General features: G+C 39.6%; 1 long non-coding RNA gene across 6 annotated transcripts in view; it reads left to right on the top strand.

The window, feature by feature from the left end:
- The window catches only part of LOC118154541 (uncharacterized), a 310,862-nt gene that overhangs the window by 94,449 nt on the left and 198,912 nt on the right, over positions 1 to 17,501 (top strand). For 4 of the 6 annotated variants that reach the window (XR_013519318.1, XR_013519316.1, XR_008482094.2 and 1 more), the window contains exon 6: positions 3,787 to 3,866. The exons of 1 other annotated variant lie outside the window; for it this stretch is intronic. This is a non-coding gene — a long non-coding RNA (uncharacterized LOC118154541). Of the gene's footprint in view, positions 1 to 3,786; positions 3,867 to 8,936; positions 13,439 to 17,501 lie in introns of those variants that run through there. One more of the 6 variants, XR_004744541.3, reaches the window with a different exon arrangement.

The raw sequence follows: 17,501 nt of genomic DNA, 5'->3' as shown, positions 1-17,501 counted from the left end.
CCTTTAAATGTACTTTTCAACTCACTAAAAATGTATTTTTAAAATATATAAACCACTGCTGTTTGGAATGAAAGAATAATTCATTCATTTAAAGTGGCTTTAAAAAAAAGCCTTAGCTCATGTTTATCAAATCTGACAAATACTAAGAAAAATTGTTAATGAATAGATTTTTTTAAAAAAAAGAACAAAGGAGGAGAAAACAACAATCTAGTCCTGTACATCTGAAATATATTTTAGCATTTCAAGACGTAATTTTTAAAAATACCAGTTATTTATGCTGCCAAGTAAATGGAAAATCACTAGTAGCTTCTTGTCAAAGTGTGTGTTCCGTAATTAACAATTCCATTTGCAGATATTTATTAGCAACTGTTTCACAAGCTTTCACCCTTTTGTATTCTACACCACCCACATCATGGGGTTTCCCAAGGAGATGACAATGGCTACAGAAGCATTTTTCTACCCTCCCCTTCACCTTGTACCAAGCAGCTGATTTCAGCAACTGCTTGTGATCCCTGGCAGAGGTTAATCCATTCATGCTTTGTGACAGCTGGTTCCAGTGGCAAGTGTTTCCTTGGGCTGCTGGAAAAAGAAGAGGCTCCAGAGGTCTTCTAGATTTTCAACAGCTGTACAGGAGTGCAGAGTTCTGCTGGCTCCTGGTTTATAAGTCTACCATTCAGGAAACTCCGTCAGAACTCTAATTCAATTCTTACCCATAGCATTGTCACCTGTTCTGACAATAGACAGTTGTCAGGAAACTCAGTCAGCAAGTTCATACAGAAAATGTGCTTGGTTTAATACTGTCCCTTTGAAAAATGATGAGTTTGCTTACTGAGATTTCTGTGTAATTCAAAATGATGGGGAAGAATTATGTACAAAATCTACCTCCTTAGTCTAAGGGTCCTCATCCTTGGCTGTTCATTTGAATTACTGAGAGCATGAGGAAATATGGATGCCCAAACCCCATTCTCAGAGATTCTTACTTTGATGACTGAGATATCCTAGGCAACAGGATAGTCAGAAGCTTCCCAAGTGATTATCATGGCCGGCCAAAGTTGACAACCACTGCATTAGTCCAACTTGCTCTCTGGAATTGTTTTCAGAACTACCCTCCTGTCTTCTCAGTCAAATCCAGAACACCCTTCTTTGTCTCACCCAACTTTAGTTTTATACCTGTTTGGTTCATACCCACACACTGTTTTAAAATTGTAACCTGGCATTTCTACAATTTTATGCTTTTTTCTCTGCCCATTAGTACTTCAATTTCTAACCATGCTATGAAGACTTCATTCACTTCTTTTTCTTTTTGACAGCCGTTTACAAGCTAATAATTTCTAAAATCCAAAAATCAAAAGATTATACTATAATTCAGTCTTTCTTCCTCTTGTTCTTTCTCTTGATCTTTTTCCTGTATTATTTTCCTGCCCATTGTGGCTTGCCCTCTTTTAGATGGAAGGCTTCAAGGAGATGAAGAACTCAGACAAACACTGGCTTAGATACTACATTCATTTTAAGCTAATCTACTTTGGTATGTAATAATTCTCAGAAAAAAATGGAAAGGCTTAAGTAATTAAAAATGCCCTTCACTACAAGTATAGCAAGGAGAATGATCCCTGAGGATGCCTCATTCTCACCTGTAATTTAGAAAAATTAAGCAATGAAAAAAAAATGTCTGTGATCTTAAAGAAAATAGAATTTTCATAAACAAATACAGCTAGTAATTAGGAGTTGATAAAAAGTAATTAGTGAACAATGTTCTCTTTACTTTTCACTGCTCTCCTTGGACCCTGGAAATAAAGCTATAAGTAAATGAAACAAGAATTATTTCATTCCAATGTAAGTTTGACCTCTCATGTTTCTTTGCTCAATCATTAACAGTGGCTAGTGTTTCCTGAAAATGAGTCTTGGAAGATTTAACAGACATTATTTCTGTATTGCCAAAGTAACATGTAACTTACTTTAGGATAGTGAGAGCAAACACCTGTTTTCATCTTCACCCAACAACAAGGGGAAAAAAGATGACGATAAGTGCTTTTAGTGTTGAAATTATTTAGATCATATTTCTTTCTTTTTTTGAGACAGAGTTTCGCTCTTGTTACCCAGGCTGGGGTGCAATGGCGCGATCTCGGCTCACTGCAACCTCTGCCTCCTGGGTTCAGGCAATTCTCCTGCCTCAGCCTCCTGAGTAGCTGGGATTACAGGCACGCGCCACCAGGCCCAGCTAATTTTTTGTATTTTTAGTAGAGACGGGGTTTCACCATGTTGACCAAGATGGTCTCAATCTCTTGACCTTGTGATCCACCTGCCTCGGCCTCCCAAACTGCTGGGATTACAGGCTTGAGCCACTTCGATCATATTTCTACAAGTTTGTGTCTCAATATCATTTAACTCGCGACTTCATTGTGCTTCTGTAGGCAGAGCCACAGAACTTCCAAAATAAGCATTAATTATATACTAGGCAAGCTTCACAAGAATGTCCTATATAATTTAAATAAAATCCTCATGAGGTAGGGTGATTAACCAGATCTTGCAGATAAAGAAACGGAGTCTCAGAGATATTAATTTGTGTACTGTCACTCAAAGGAAAGCGACCTAGACATTCAAAGCTAGACCAACCTGAACCCAGATCATGAGAGATTTTCTGATTCAAGAATGAAATCTTGGATTCCTCATTTGAGATGGTACACCAAAGTGCTATACCTTTGTGCTTAAAGGGTTGTACTTTGGAGAGAAGACAAATAAGGATATGAATCCTGAGTTCACCAAATAATAGCTGCTATAAATCTGAGCTTTTTCATCTAAAGGATGATATTCTTGTTACCTGTTGTATGGTAGAATTCAACCCCTTGTGAGGATTCAAAAAACATCATAAAGAAAACACTCAGTTTGGCCTAGCAAAGGGTTAATATTCAAAAATGATAATAGTGTTATTATTTTTGATATTATTTTAGCATTTAGTGTGTAGAATAAGTTAACCATATTTTTGATATTTGAGTTGTTTGATAGTCTTACTTTGGGGCTTTACTCATTCATTATGCAGCGTATATTAATTTAGCACCTATGATGGGTCAGGCACTGTTCTTAAAGCTGAGAACACAGTGGTGAACGTACCAGATAGAAATATCTGTTCTCATGAATCTCACATTTGTGCAATAATTGTCTTGTCTTTCTATTAGCAAAGATTCAAATCACCATTAGAGAATTAGCTATTTAAAACAAAGTCAAGCTGATCTTTTTCATTCTATTTGATATAAAGTATTTCAAAGAGATTTCTTAATTTTAGCCGTAAAGTATGAATTTCAGGCATGAAAAGATTAAGTGTTGCTAACAGCTATCCCAAATTACCCCATTTAAATTTCTTTGGATTAGAAGAAGTACTAAAAATCAATTAGTACCATATAATGGGGCCTGCATAACTATTTTATTCATTCTCTGTATTTTTTACCTGAAATGATCATGTTTTAAAGGATGAAGTCAATTGATTAAGCATGGTACGTGTTCCTGAATATTAACAGCACATTGAAACACACCTAGTAGTTCAGCCAGGAGCAAGACAAAATGAAGGTTCTTGAAAGCCAACTGCAGTTGTTGATAGAACACAGATGAAGGTGACATACCAATTGTTTATTTTTCCATGATCAGAGCAGCAAAAGGCAGAAGGAAATTAGATGGATATAGATTAAAGTAAGGGACTAAAACCCTGAGGGTTAACATCTTCACATTTTTCTTGCTCTTTTTTTTTTGCTTTCTATTTATGTTTCTGTCTTTTTCTTTCTCCTGATGCTGCAGGACGGGTTGAGTGAAAAATCTCAGCTAGTCTAAAGAATACTGAGGATCCTTTAAAGAAGTTTGGGGAGAAATCCAGGCAGGTAAAATAAGATAACATTGTTCTATGTAAGTTGAAATTATTCAGTTCTTAGAAAGCTCTGAAAATTATTTCAAAATGTAAACTTGCTGTAACAATTTAAACAGCCCCTCAAACTGCCTCATCTTTTATGACTCTGTTCCATTGAAATCTTCTCTCCAACTTGTACACCACATTTTCTGGGTTCCCTTTTCTTAGCCTATACTTGTAAGCATAACCGTTTTCTATGGCTGCTAATATGTTGCTGACTGATTAGTTTTTTTTAAATCAATTACTAATGTAAAAGAATAATCAAAGTTGTGGGTATACTTTAAAGGATGATAAAGGCAAAGAGAACAACGCTTGTATTAATTAAAAGTTAATATTTTGTGCTTGAAAATGCACATGCAGTATAATTTTTATTTGCAATGACTGCAAGAATGGCATTAACCATTGGTTGTATTGATTGTGCTAGATATCTTCCATCAATTTGCATCTGCAAATCATCTCTTCCTCTTTCCCCTCATCTGCCATTCAGGACTCTTCTGTATGGACTACTCGCTTTCTGGCTTCTCTGTGGGGTTGGCCAATGAGGAGCCTCAATAGGAGATGGATAGGGTCAAGATGTTTATTATCCTGGCTCTTTCCTTACTCTTTCCTTATGGGGTTGCCTCAGGCTAGCCTTATCAAGACTTCAGTGGAGGGCCTGTCAACATAAGTTCGTTCTGTAGTGTTTTGGTAACTACTCTCTTCTCTTGCTCCTTCAGGCCTAGGGATAATGGCAAACCCTGCTGTTGAGTTTCCTCTACCATGCTTACACCTCTTTAAACAGACCATGTAGTTGCAGATTCATTCATTCCCTCCCCATTCTTGCCCTCTCTTGCCTTCTTCTTTGTATTCCTTTATAGGACATCTCCAGCTTTATTTCGGCATCCACCTTTCCCCTTTCCCCCATGAAAGGTGATGTGCACTATAGCCTTGCAGCATGTATCAGGATTAGTCTGGGAAATAATTTTAATCCTAATCTTTCCAATGATTGCTTTATACATGTTCATGTGACCTAGTTTTGGCCCATGAGGCCTGAGGAAAAGACAGCCATCAGAGAGTTTTTGGAGGGCTTTTTCTTCCTCTAGAACAGAGACTTGTTAGAAGAAAAATCTTCCTCTTCTAGGCTAGAAGCTTTTGTGTTTGTATGTGACTCCGCAAGCTGCAACTATCTTGCAACCACGAGGAAGACACCTCTGCCATAGAGGTGCTGAGCAGGAAGGTGCAGAGTGGCCAGGTCCATACTGATGTCTTTGCACCTCTGCACAGTTAGACTCAGAACCAGCGATCTTGTTATGTGCAATTGTGTGCCTGTTATTAACTGCATGGCTTAACAGTGAGTTTTCTGTCCTTTTACAGCTGAACGCATCCTGAAAAATTATTTTTTTAAGAAAGTGATCTAGAATAAATGTTTGACTTGACAAATATCACTTCAAGTTACACTTAAAAATTGAAGAAAGAGTAGGAAAAAAATCAGTGATTATAATTGGTATCTTAATTATGAATATACTCCTATGGCACAGACATAGGTAAGAAAAAAATATCTAATTCTAATTTCTTGGAAAATTATTTTAGACTAATAAGTGAACTTTTAACATGAAGACATTTCAGTCATTTTACAGTAACAGTAGAAATTATCCAGGAGTGTTGCTGTCAAAGGAAATCAAAGCTCATCTGGTGTCTTATCTATTTGTGCTGCTATAACAAAGCACTGCAAACTGGATGACTTATAAACAGACATTGACTTCTCACACTTCTGATGGTTGGAAGTCCAAGATCATGATGCCAGCATAGTTGGGCTCTGGTGAGGACTCTCTTTTAGGTTGCAGATGGCTGACTTCTTATTGTCTTCTCACATAGCAGAAGGAAAGGAAATGGGCTAGCTCTCTGACATCTTCCTATAAGAGCAGTAATCCCAACTATGAGGGTCTCATTCTTAAGACCTAATTACCTTCCAAAGGCCCCTCCTCCTAATACCATCACATTAAGGTTAACATATCAACTATGAATTTTGGTGATAAGAGTGGGGCCACAAATATTCAGTCCATTGCATTTGGTCTTAAAATGTTTCACTATATATATATCATTGATTTTAAAAGTAAGAATTGACATATTTTACATATAATTATTTCCATAGAAGGAAAAACGATTATGAGTTGCTCCTAACTGACAGACTTACAACCTCGGTTATGAAAACAATGATCGTCTTACTCTCTGGAGTACGCATGCTCTCTTTTATCTTGTCTAGAAGCCCTCTCATGTTCTCTTGACCCATCAGTTCTATCAGTCTTTCATGATCATCCTCAGGTCCTGCATGCCCCAAGAAACTTTTCCTGGTCCCTCAAGGGAACTTTCTTGTAAGATATAGCATGAATTCACTACTTTTATAGTTAAGGGCATTTAGACTAAGGGACCTAGAAGAATGTTCAGCTTTCTTACTAAAGGATGAAACCCAACATTTTTAAACTGGCCTAAATGTCTTTCTAAGATCTGGCACTACCAAGTTTACCAGCCTCAGCCTGTCTCACAGTGAGTGGTCTGGCCATTCACGCCTTCTTACAGCTCCTCAGACACCCTTCAGCTTTCACCCTGCTCTTTCCCTAGCTGGAGTGCTCTTCTCGGCATGCTTCCCTTCATCTTAAAAAATCCACCCTTGAGAAGTGTTAGTTTTCCCATTCTTTCTCTTCTAGTATCATGTGCTTTTTCTGGGAATACCTGCCACAGTTGTAATTTTGTGCATGTGATTATACTTGAAATGTCATCTTTGTTCCTTTGAGAATCTCCTTCTTTTGATATATTTGGGAAAAGGAGTTTTAACTCCAGGCCATTTTGAATTTGTCTGTATGGCACTGACTTCATCACATCAAGGGCTCATTTATACTCTCAGCAATGCCTGGGATAGTGTTTGTTTTATCTCCCCTTATGGGACTCTGGGCCACTGTCTTTTTTAGTTCTTGCTGCTAGCCTCAGTAGGAGGTGATGTGAGGGATGCCACAATTCCCTTTGTCAACCTTTAACCTAATTACCCACAATCTCACTAACAAAAGGCTGTCCATGTGTAATACACTTTACTGAGGAGTTAGGGATTAACAGAGGATATAACAGTATAGGAGAAAAATACCTTGAACCTAAATGTGAAATATCATTATTACAAATGCTCAAAGGAAGTAATTTCACATAGGGATCCTCCTTATGTGAAGGGGTCCTTCACATAAGGGCCCCAGAATTAAAGTTGCTTAGAGGCAACTTTAATTCTTAATCCTTTTTCCCAATCTCAAGTCTGCTCTAATTCATACCTTGAAGAGCAAGATCTTGTCTTCAGAATAGCCTGGGACATATTTTGATCCATTTATTTAACTACTTACTCAGAACTGCTGATCTAGGTTCATAATTCTTGCCTCTCTGTCTACAAGTTTTATCTAAAGGATGCAATTAACCACAGTAAAGCATTTCTTAAAATCTGAATTCTGTCTAACACAAGACTGTGGTGGCATTCTATAAAATCACTTAGAGTTTTTCATTTTAAGATAGCTAACCTTAGTAGACGTTCTACTCCTGTGAAATGAAGATATGTTTTATTTTTCTCTTAAATCTCTTGGTAAGAACTGTTGGAACATTTACACACATGCACATACCTTTTAGAGAAACAGTAATTTTCATAAACTGTACAGCTTATATTCGTATTAAGGAATAAAAACTGTTCTCTAAATCTAACTTAATCTGTGCAGTCTACCATCTCCTCAATGGAGATGAAAGTTCATGGAGCTAGAAGACACTTTTCCCTTATTTACCTTCCTGCTTTTATTAATATATCACACTTAGAAGCTTATCAATGTGAACCAAGGCCCATTATCATGCCTTTCCAAACAACAAAGCTGTCTACTCTTCAGGAAAAGCAAGGAAACATACAAGCTTTGCAACGACAGTTTTTCCTGTATTTTGTGTGAACTTAAATTCCTGAAAAGCGTGTTCTTTCCCATAGGCCTCTGTAATCCAGGTATTTATCTTTTCCCCTATCTAGAACATACCCTAATCAAGAGTGTGGGAGGGAGATGGTTATTTTATTTGCACATAGGATAAAACTACTTAATATATGTCTCCTGTGCAAAAATTTAAGCTCCTAAACCCATAAATGGTATCTGTCTTATTCGTGACTGAGCCCTTGTGGCTAGCACAGTAGCATGCATAAAGTACACCTTCAATAAGTCCATACGAGATGAAGAAACAGAGGAGTAAAGGAAAGAAGACTGGACTTAGGAGGGATATTAGAGATTCTTCTAAATGGGGGTATAGAGACACAGAGAGGTTAAGCAACTTGATTTACATCACACAGTAGTGAGTGGAAATATTCAAAGAGAAATATAGTTTTCATAGCCAACACCTATCTCACCACACTTTGACCAGAATGTTATCTAATTCACTGTCCCTGCAATGGTACATGGCAGTACTCTACCCCCAACAAGAGGCTTAGGAAGCCTACTCTGAGACCTATCTTTGGGAGAGTAAAGGGACATGTCAGTTTCACAGCACCTGAAAGGCAGGTACTAAGAGAGTCTGCCCCAGCATCCATCCACCATGTATTTATTGGAAGTGCATGTATTAACTACAAACATGCACCCGATGGTCATTTGAGGTAGGTTACTGAGGCACCTGTGACCTTGTACACGCTCAGACTGCATTCAGATATAAGATGAACACAGGCAGCCAATTATCAGCAGGTTGCAGGGAGAGAAAGCCAGGTTCTCAAGAAGCAGGACTAGAATTTAGGTCAGATTAGAGTGTGGGGAAGAGTCCTAGGAAGGGGAAACTTCAAGTATAGAGATGCCAAAAGAGAAGATGGTTGACAACGCCAAGGAATAGCAAGGAGCCAGCATAGATCAGGGGAGTGAACAAGTGGAATTAGCTTAGGATAGGCAAGGCTTATCTGCTTCTCTCCCGGGGCTTTGTAGACCATGGCAAAGTGATTCCATGGGCAATGGAGGCCTTTGAAGGGCCCCAGGCAAAGAAAAGCCATGATCTGATTTACATTTTAAAATTGTTCTGACCACAGTTTGAAGAAGGGGAGGTCACCAGGGGAAAGAGCAGAAGCAAGAGGACCACTGCAAGGTGATTGCAATGGACAAGGTCAGTCCTGATAGTGGGCTTGGGCTAGGGAGGTTACCATCTCCATTCATGTCACCCGTCTCGAACTGATTAGAAATATTCACTTTCTGCTCTGCATTCCATGTCCTTTTCGACATCCAGCCTTTTGATTCTATGTCTGTATGTCCTTTATCACCTACAAGATGACACGTTCCCTGTTGACTTCTGTATCCTATGTAGATTTCATTATAGTGCCTTGTTCAGAGCAGCAGTTAGTCAAATTTTATTTAAATATGAAGTAGCTATCTCAATAGACATTCTCACGTGACAAATGAGTTTCATGGTCAATTCATGGGAACTGACTACACTTTTCAGTTTTTGCCTGAACTTTATTTAAGTGTTTAAATGTAAATTTAACTTTAAAAGAGAACTGTGGCCCTTAGTGTTTTGTCTTATATTATAGCTATATGTGTGCTTAGCTTATTTCCCCTGCTAGATCATGAGCTACTTGAAGGCAAATTGCTGTCTTTTGTTCATCAATTTATACCTCAGTACACAGTGAGTATTCAACACGTATGTATTGAGTAGGTTAGATCTAGGAACATATTTTTTCGATATATGCTGGATGCAGTTAGGAATGGTTTGCTGCTCTCTTAGTGACTGGAACATAATCACATCCATGAAGCCAGAACATCTATTTGGTTACCTAATAAACCTCTCTGTTATTCTCACGGCCGTTACTAAAGAAGGGACACTGGCAGTGAGCATTGAAAATGTAAGGAAGATCTGTTACTGGAAGTTGCTTTTTTGCTTGCTTTTTTCATCCTTGCATGTCCACAGCTTACTTTCTTTTAGCTTTGATTCTTCCTAATGTGTCTGCTTGTTCCCTGTGTCAGTAATAATAAATTAAAAGTAACAGTAGCATGTTTTATCTGTGGTCTTGTTCACTGAAATAAGGTTCAGTAGATAAATAGAAAGACAATGGCAGGGGACAGGAGGGAAATAAACAGCTACTGTAGGCAAAGGCTGGACTGGAATAAAAGATTCAAAGTCCTCACGGATGTGAAAGAAAAAGGACAGAACCTAGGAGGAACAAATCTAAGAAGGGCTTTGGTCCTCCACCTACCCTCACCCAATTAACCTGATAGGGAGTCAAGGAGATGAGGAAGGCATTGAATGCAGAACTTATAGCTTGTAGTGAAGGCCAAGAATGAAGTACTCAGACAGTTCCAGCTGAGCTGGGTTACAGGGTAGCTCTAGAGAGGTACCAAGAGAGTCTGTTCTAGCATCCATCCACCAAGTATTTATTGAAAGTGCATGTGTTAACTACAAACATGCACCGGATGGTCATTTGAGGTAGGTTACTCAGGCACCTGTGACCTTGTACAAACCCAAACTGCATTCTCAGAAGGCTGTTTTCAGTGCTCCTTATCAAACCACACACTCCATTCCCTGTCCTGTTTTCAGGGTCAGGGAGCTTCAATCCCATGCACAAATAACATACACAGTGCCTCAGTATTTTTCTATACCACGACCTCAAATGCCATGTACATAAGCTTGAACGTGTGGCCGTGCTCCTTCCACATCTCCCCCTTTAATTCTTAGAGCGTGCTGGTCATCCAGTGCAAGGTAAGCTTCCATTGTTCTTCCTTGGTAGTAGATGCATCTGGTGGCAGCACAGAGCCACCTGAAGATGCCTAGCAAACAAATACAAAAAAGAATAAGTATAGCGGCCATCACCAAATGTGTATGTTTATCCTAGACAACCAAGAATTCAGGTTTAACCATTGAAAGTCTTCTTGTAATTGCTGAAGGGTACTTGTTTGTAATTGCTGCTACCATTCTTCAAGTTGTTTCTTTAATTCACACTTAAGTGGAAATTTGAGAAGACAAATGGTCATGATAAGACCCTTGCAAATGTGCTTTTCTAAATAACTGCAAGGTAGAATTTCCTTCCCAGCTCTGGGTTAAATTTTCAGGCAGCCACAATTCTGCATGCCATTTTGAAATAATGACATAGGTTATATTTAACGGTGTAACATTTTAATGAGACAAGCATGTAGCATACCAACTACTGGAAGAGACTTTAATATCATAAAAGGATTGATTCTGCCCTATGTTAGGAACACCTTGCCCAAACAAAAGTATATAGGGGTGCATAGTACAAATCAAGACTGTATCAGTAACATTATTCTGCAAAGAGAGGGCACAGTTGCCACCACGAGTAATGTACTCACCATGTGTAAGAACACTTTCAAAAAAGGAAGACCTGCTCTCCAAATGTGGGTATGAGCAGGACTTAAACTTGTTTCCCTTTCAGTTGTAATATTGGTCCTGAAAGCCCATACTCTAACCAGGTGATAGAACTATTGGAGGGATTTCTAAATCCGATAGTCTGATTTTATAGACATAAGATAACCATGGGGACCCCAATCAAGTAATGTGTCCTTATCAAACAGAGGCCCTCTGGACTGCCTCAAACTTATATCTCCAGTCCCTACTCAGATGGCATATAGGAAGATCAGGCACTTGTGTAGCTTCATTACAGTCCTCAGTAAGATTAGTATTAACAGCAGAAGGAAAGGTCAACTTTGAAAGCTTAGCATCCCTTTTGGGCTGATATAAAGATACTCCTGAGGAGTGATAGTAACACACTTATCATGTGCTATTGTAGAAAAACAAAGAGGGATTACTAGATGATAAAGTCAAGGGGTCATTAAGTTTAATCCATCTCAAATTTTCAATTAAGGGGTAAAACGGGGCATTTATCGACTTCTTGTCCAAGAAGTATCATTAGATGACAAAGACGGGTCAGCATCTTACCATGTAATAACTTAACGAGGGGATTTTAGAACATGACTCCAATAAACATGTTCTTGAACTGATCCCACTTGGCAAAGAACAAGAATTACCAGCCACCCTAACATCCATGTTTGTCTTACTTTCTCAGAAGTTTCCCCAATTACTACCAGATACATGAGAAACCAGTTCTCTGCAGCTGCAGGGGCTTCACGGCAGCAAGCTGAATAGTTGCTTGTCAATCTGTTTTCTTTGCTGTCCTCAGGTAGTCAGGTGCCTTTCGAGTCATCACTGTCATTCTCCAACAACAGGTCTTTCATCATCAGGAGGGGGTTGTTTTATGGTCTCCTGTTCTCAAGGAGAGATGCTCATATTCTGCCTTTTTGTTTATTAAGATATATTTGAAGAGTTTGATGACCTCATTTAACAATGACCTAACCTGTTGAGTTAGGGATGCTAGTTTTATGCTGTATGTGCCAAGTTTCAATGTATATGTAATTCAAGCACTGAGATAGTAAGGTCCATGACCAGTTTTTACAGTTTGTGGAAGGCCTAAAGTTACAATAGATTCAAACAGATGAGCAATTGCATCTTTAGTTTTTTTCTCCACTCTGGAGAGTAGCATGTATCAGACCTGTGTAAGTGTCCACAGTAACGTGGATAAATTTAAAACATCCAAAGTGTGGATACTGAATAACATCAGTTTGCCGTATAGTGTTAGGCACCAAACCTCATGGGTTGGCACCAAGCTCTAAGGAAAAAGGAGGGAGAGAATTCCATCGGCAATCAGGACAAGTTTTAATAATTATGTGAGCTTGAGCAAGCGTCAAATAAAATTGTTTAAGACTGCAAGCGTTTTGATGAAAAAAAGGCATGATCCGCTTGAACTCACAAGAAAGCAGAAGAATTTTGCAAACCACATTTGTGGTTGTACCAGAGCATCAGCTCGAGTGTTCCCTTTTTACAAGGGACCAGGTAGCCCAGAACGAGAGCAAATATGTATGATGCAAAGAAGGTGATGATGGTCACAGAGGTGCTCTTGCACTGTGAGAAACGAAGCTTGTAAAGATTTCTTAGTAATGCTTTTCACATGTGCAAGATTTAAATGAGTAATAGTATGTACCACATAAGCAGAATCACTAACTATATTTATATTTTGGTGAGAAAAAGTTTGTAAGGCCAATATTAGGGCATCTAACCCTACCTGTTGTGTAGTTTTAAAACATTTCTATATGTAATGTTGCTAATTTTGCATACTATTTTGCTACACTATAGCTGCTTTTTTCCAGTTTTTCTTGAACAATCTGTAAAGACAGTAGTGATGTGAAGCAAGGCTTAAAGACAACAATAGATACAAATTTAACAGGCACAGTTTGTAAAAAGTCCAGGAGCTTAGAGGCTGGCACATGGAAGCTGATAGTACCAATAAAGCCAGCCATTGCTACTTGCCAATCAAGATCACAAGCTAGGAGAGTATGAAATTGTTCCTTGCTTAATGGTAGGAAAAGAGTATCAGGGTTATATGTGGATAATTGGATGCAATGTTTGCGCCCCTTTATGAGAAGAGAAGTTATTAAATCTGTGATCTTTTGTATATGTTTAGAGTGATTATGAGACAAGCAAATAGCACATGAAATACAGAAATGGCAAAGGAGAAAGCCCACCTGTTAAACTAAGGCATGGAAGGGATGGATATTTGAAGTACTTTTCAGGCCTTAGAAAGTCATTAGAATATGACTACAAGTCATCAGGATAATAAACCTGCATTGAGTTAGCTTAAATATGCAAAAAAAAAATTTTTTTTTTAAGTCTTTAGGTGCTGGCCATTTTCCTGCGTTAGGCTTTAGCTGGAATGTCTTAGAAGTGAGCTTGGGAAAGTAGAGGTGTGGCCGATTTCTTCCCATCTGCTCTGGGCTCCTTAGACAGCCTGGCTTTCTAACAGCCTGCCACCTGTTGCTGCTCTTACCCTCAGAGGAAGGAAGGAAGACTACAAGTAGCAGCAAGAGGCCAGAGAATAAGTAGGTGGTAAAATGTGTGTATAAGGGTGAAGGCAAGAGGCAAGAGGCAAGAGGGCAACAGGCTGGGAGAAGATCACTCCCCTTATCTTCCAGGCCACCTATACCTGGAGCCAAACCTATTAACTAGGGTACTGAAAACATACTAGGCTTTTTATTAATTTTACCACACCCAAGCAGAGAGGCTCAGGGGAGGAGCAGACATGCAGCATAAGGTCTGCTTTGAAGTTTTAAACATTTTCTTAAAAAATGAAACAAACATTTTCCTTACTGCTGCATCTATCTTCTGAAGATGACAGCAGCTGGTAAAGCTCACCTACCCCAGCCTAGTTAACATTTTACATATGGCTATGGAAGATCAGCCCTTATTAGTGGGCTTCTCCCCCAGAGCTCTGTACTCTAGGCTGCTCCACACCCCTCTGCCCACCTTAGGGTTTCCCCTAAGGTTTCCCTGCCCTTTCCCCAGGGGGCCAGGAGACTAGGAATTGCTTGTCAACTGAAACATGTGAGGGGTGGCAGGGAGAGGCAGAAGTAGGTAAAGCAGAAATACAGCAATCAGCAGGCCACCTTCTGGGCACAATTACTAAGGCACATGATCATGGTGAGGAGGATTTTTAGGACTGGGCTGGAGCTGCCTGCAGCCACCCAGGGACTGTCTGTGCCTCTTGGCCTCTCCTCCATCACTGCAAACCCAGAAAGGGGCAACTTGCCTAGACTGCCAGTGACTAAACAGGCACTCCATGGCATGTTAGCAACTCTCCTGCCCCAGGTTTCTGTGGGCAGCAAGAAAGCCACAGTTTTCTGGGATAAAACCTAGGAGGCAGCATGCAACTTTCCTTTATACTTCAGGGAAACAGAAAAAAGACAAGGCCAGGAAGGCCAATGCTGGAAGTAGGAAGTGAGAACTTGCATGTTAGGAAGACAGTCATAATCAGCCACCTTCCTTCCCTCCTGGAGGCACTCCACCAGGGAAGTTTGTCAAGGACGTGTGGCCACACAATCATATAGGTGTTTATTGACGGAGGGAGATTGTACAAGAACTGTCCCTTGGATGGCCTCCAATCTCCCCAAGGGGGATGGGAGGTACTGTTTCCTGAACAGGGTCAACAGATGCAGGTTCCTTTAAGGGTGGAGGAAGGGAGGGCAATGGCTTTTCTACAAGGGGAGGAAAAGACTCCAGTCCATCCGTATCCTCACTAGAAAAAATCTCTTTCTTATTCCCTCCCCATATAAGGGAATGAAGTGGGGAGAGAAATCTCTCCCTATTGTTCTGGTTTCTGTTTTTCATTCTCCTTTAAATCTCCTGAATTTCTTTCAGGTGAAGAGGATGGGTGGTTATACTCACGGCAATCTGCCAGATAAAGAGGATACAACACAGAGCATACCAGTGCCCAGTGGTCAAAATAGCAACATTAATAAAATGACCTTGCTCATATCCTCTTTTCAGGCAGTGACTTACCCTCTCCCATAACTCTAAATCTAAGGTCCCTTGATCAGGAAACAAAAGGCATTTTTGCCAAATTAAGAGCATAATCTGTGTAGAGCTCCAGGGTCTACAGTGCGCTGGACAGCCTTAAGTACCTGTTGCACTATTTTAAAAAATACTTTCTGCTCTTTGATCATTTCTTGGCCCGTGATAACCAGCCCCTGATATTTTATGCATGGGGCCCATCCTTCTGATGGGAGTCAGGACTGTCCCTTACTGGGATTCCCCCAAAATTAATGAGCTCTCCTCCTTCACCCATAAATTCAAGGTGATCATGTTGGGAGCACCAGTTTCAGAGCTTATAGCTTGCAGTGAATGCCAAGAATGAAGTACTCAGACAGTTCCAGCTGAGCGGATTAAAAAAGGCATGATCAGCTTGAGCTCGCGTAAAAGCAGAATTCTGCAAACCACATTTGTGGTTGTACCAGAGCATTAGCTCGAGTGTTCCCTTTTTACAAGGGTACAGCAGGGGTGGTTCTTTCAAGAGAGTCTGCCCCAATATTCATCCACCAAGTATTTATTGAAGGGTCTTGTATTAACTACAAACATCCACTAGATGGTTATTTGAGGTGGGTTACTGAGGCACCTGTGACCTTGTACACACTCAGACTGCATTCTCAGGAGGCTGTTTTCAGCGCTCCTTATCACACCACACACTCCACTCCCTGTCCTGTTTTCAGGGTCAAGGAGCTTAATTCTCATGCACAAATAACATACACAGGGCATCAGCATTTTTCCATACCCCGATCTCAGATGCCATATACATAAGCTTGAATATGTTGCTGTGCACCCCCAACATTGAGCAGTTGATAGAATAAAACTGATAACTAACACTGGCTAATTGAGGTCCAGGGATTAGTCTCTGACTTTTCTTTCTTTCTTTCTTTCTTTTGAGAGGGAGTATCACTCTTGTTGCCCAGGCTGCAGTGCAAAGGTGTGATCTCAGCTCACTGCAACTGCCTCCCAGGTTTTAGCAATTCTCCTGCCTCAGCCTCCCTAGTAGCTGGGATTACCGGCACCTGCCACCATGCCTGGCTAATTTTTTTATTATTAGTAGAGATGGGGTTTCATCATGTTGGCCAGGCTGGTCTCGAATTCCTGTCCTCAGGTGATCTGACTGCCTTGGCCTCCCAAAGTGCTGAGCTTACAGGCTTGAGATATTGCACCTGGCCTACACACTTTTAATGCATGAAGTCATTTTAATCCTCACAACAAGTTTATGAAAGAGGTGCTATTATGTTTATTTTACAGATGAAGAAGCTAAGGAACAGAGGTAACTTACTAAGGGAACTTTCCTAAAGTCAAGAGAAATTGAGAGGAATTTCAAGACAGGTGGCCCAGAGCTATTTATATCCATGTAGAGACAGAAAAATCAATTATAGATTCCAGAAGAGTACCTGAAGATTTAGTTCCTCCTTCTGGATCTCTTCCTTGAACAAAGTCAGTTACTAAACATTGACAACATGCTATACTTTAAGTAGGAAAAGAAAACGTTTCTGGTTGCAGTATTTCTATTCGACTTCATAAATTATACAGCTCTTTTCTGAGGCAGCCTGCTTAAACATGTTGACTTACCCTTCTTGTAAAATGTTTATAGGTATGATTTGCTACAGGGAACTATTTTAAAGACTCCAGGCACTGTTGGGAACTATTAATACAGCTAACTATAAACTAGTTACTAGAGGTATGCAAATTAGAGTCTTCGAGGGTCAGGAAACACCACCAGAAACTAGAGGGGAGATAAGAAAGCAAGAAGAAAAATTCAAATATTTGAATAGAAAATTTGTCAGGATACAAGCACTTACATGGCAGCCTAAGAAAACCTTTCATGGGGTAGAACAAGAATTTATTATAGCTGAACTAGGCCAAATGCAAACACACTGTTGTCTTAAAAAAATTAAAAGGACTAACTCAAATATCAATGAAGGAAGACAAATATGCACACAGGGAAGGCGTACAATTCGGTCATGTTGGTATCCCTGCTCTGCAAAAGCTGTTAAGTCACAGATTTAACAAGCCAAGGTGAATCGGGACTCTAAATTCACACATACTCTAGAATGATACTACAATAGCTGTCCAAATGTTAAACATCATTTAAAGATGCAAACCAAAAAAAAAAAAAAAAAACCCTAGAGGAAAACTCTGTTCACTTCTTTAGCGTAATTAAAATGGAAATAACTCATTGATTAAAATGATAGCACTACTGGGATTAATGTAATACATGTCCATTGTT

Source organism: Callithrix jacchus, chromosome 6, assembly GCF_049354715.1.
Source record: "Callithrix jacchus isolate 240 chromosome 6, calJac240_pri, whole genome shotgun sequence".
Classification (NCBI taxonomy): domain Eukaryota; kingdom Metazoa; phylum Chordata; class Mammalia; order Primates; family Cebidae; genus Callithrix; species Callithrix jacchus.
The sequence above is the reverse complement of the archived record's forward strand: the minus strand, read 5'-3'. Positions and strand labels throughout refer to the sequence as shown.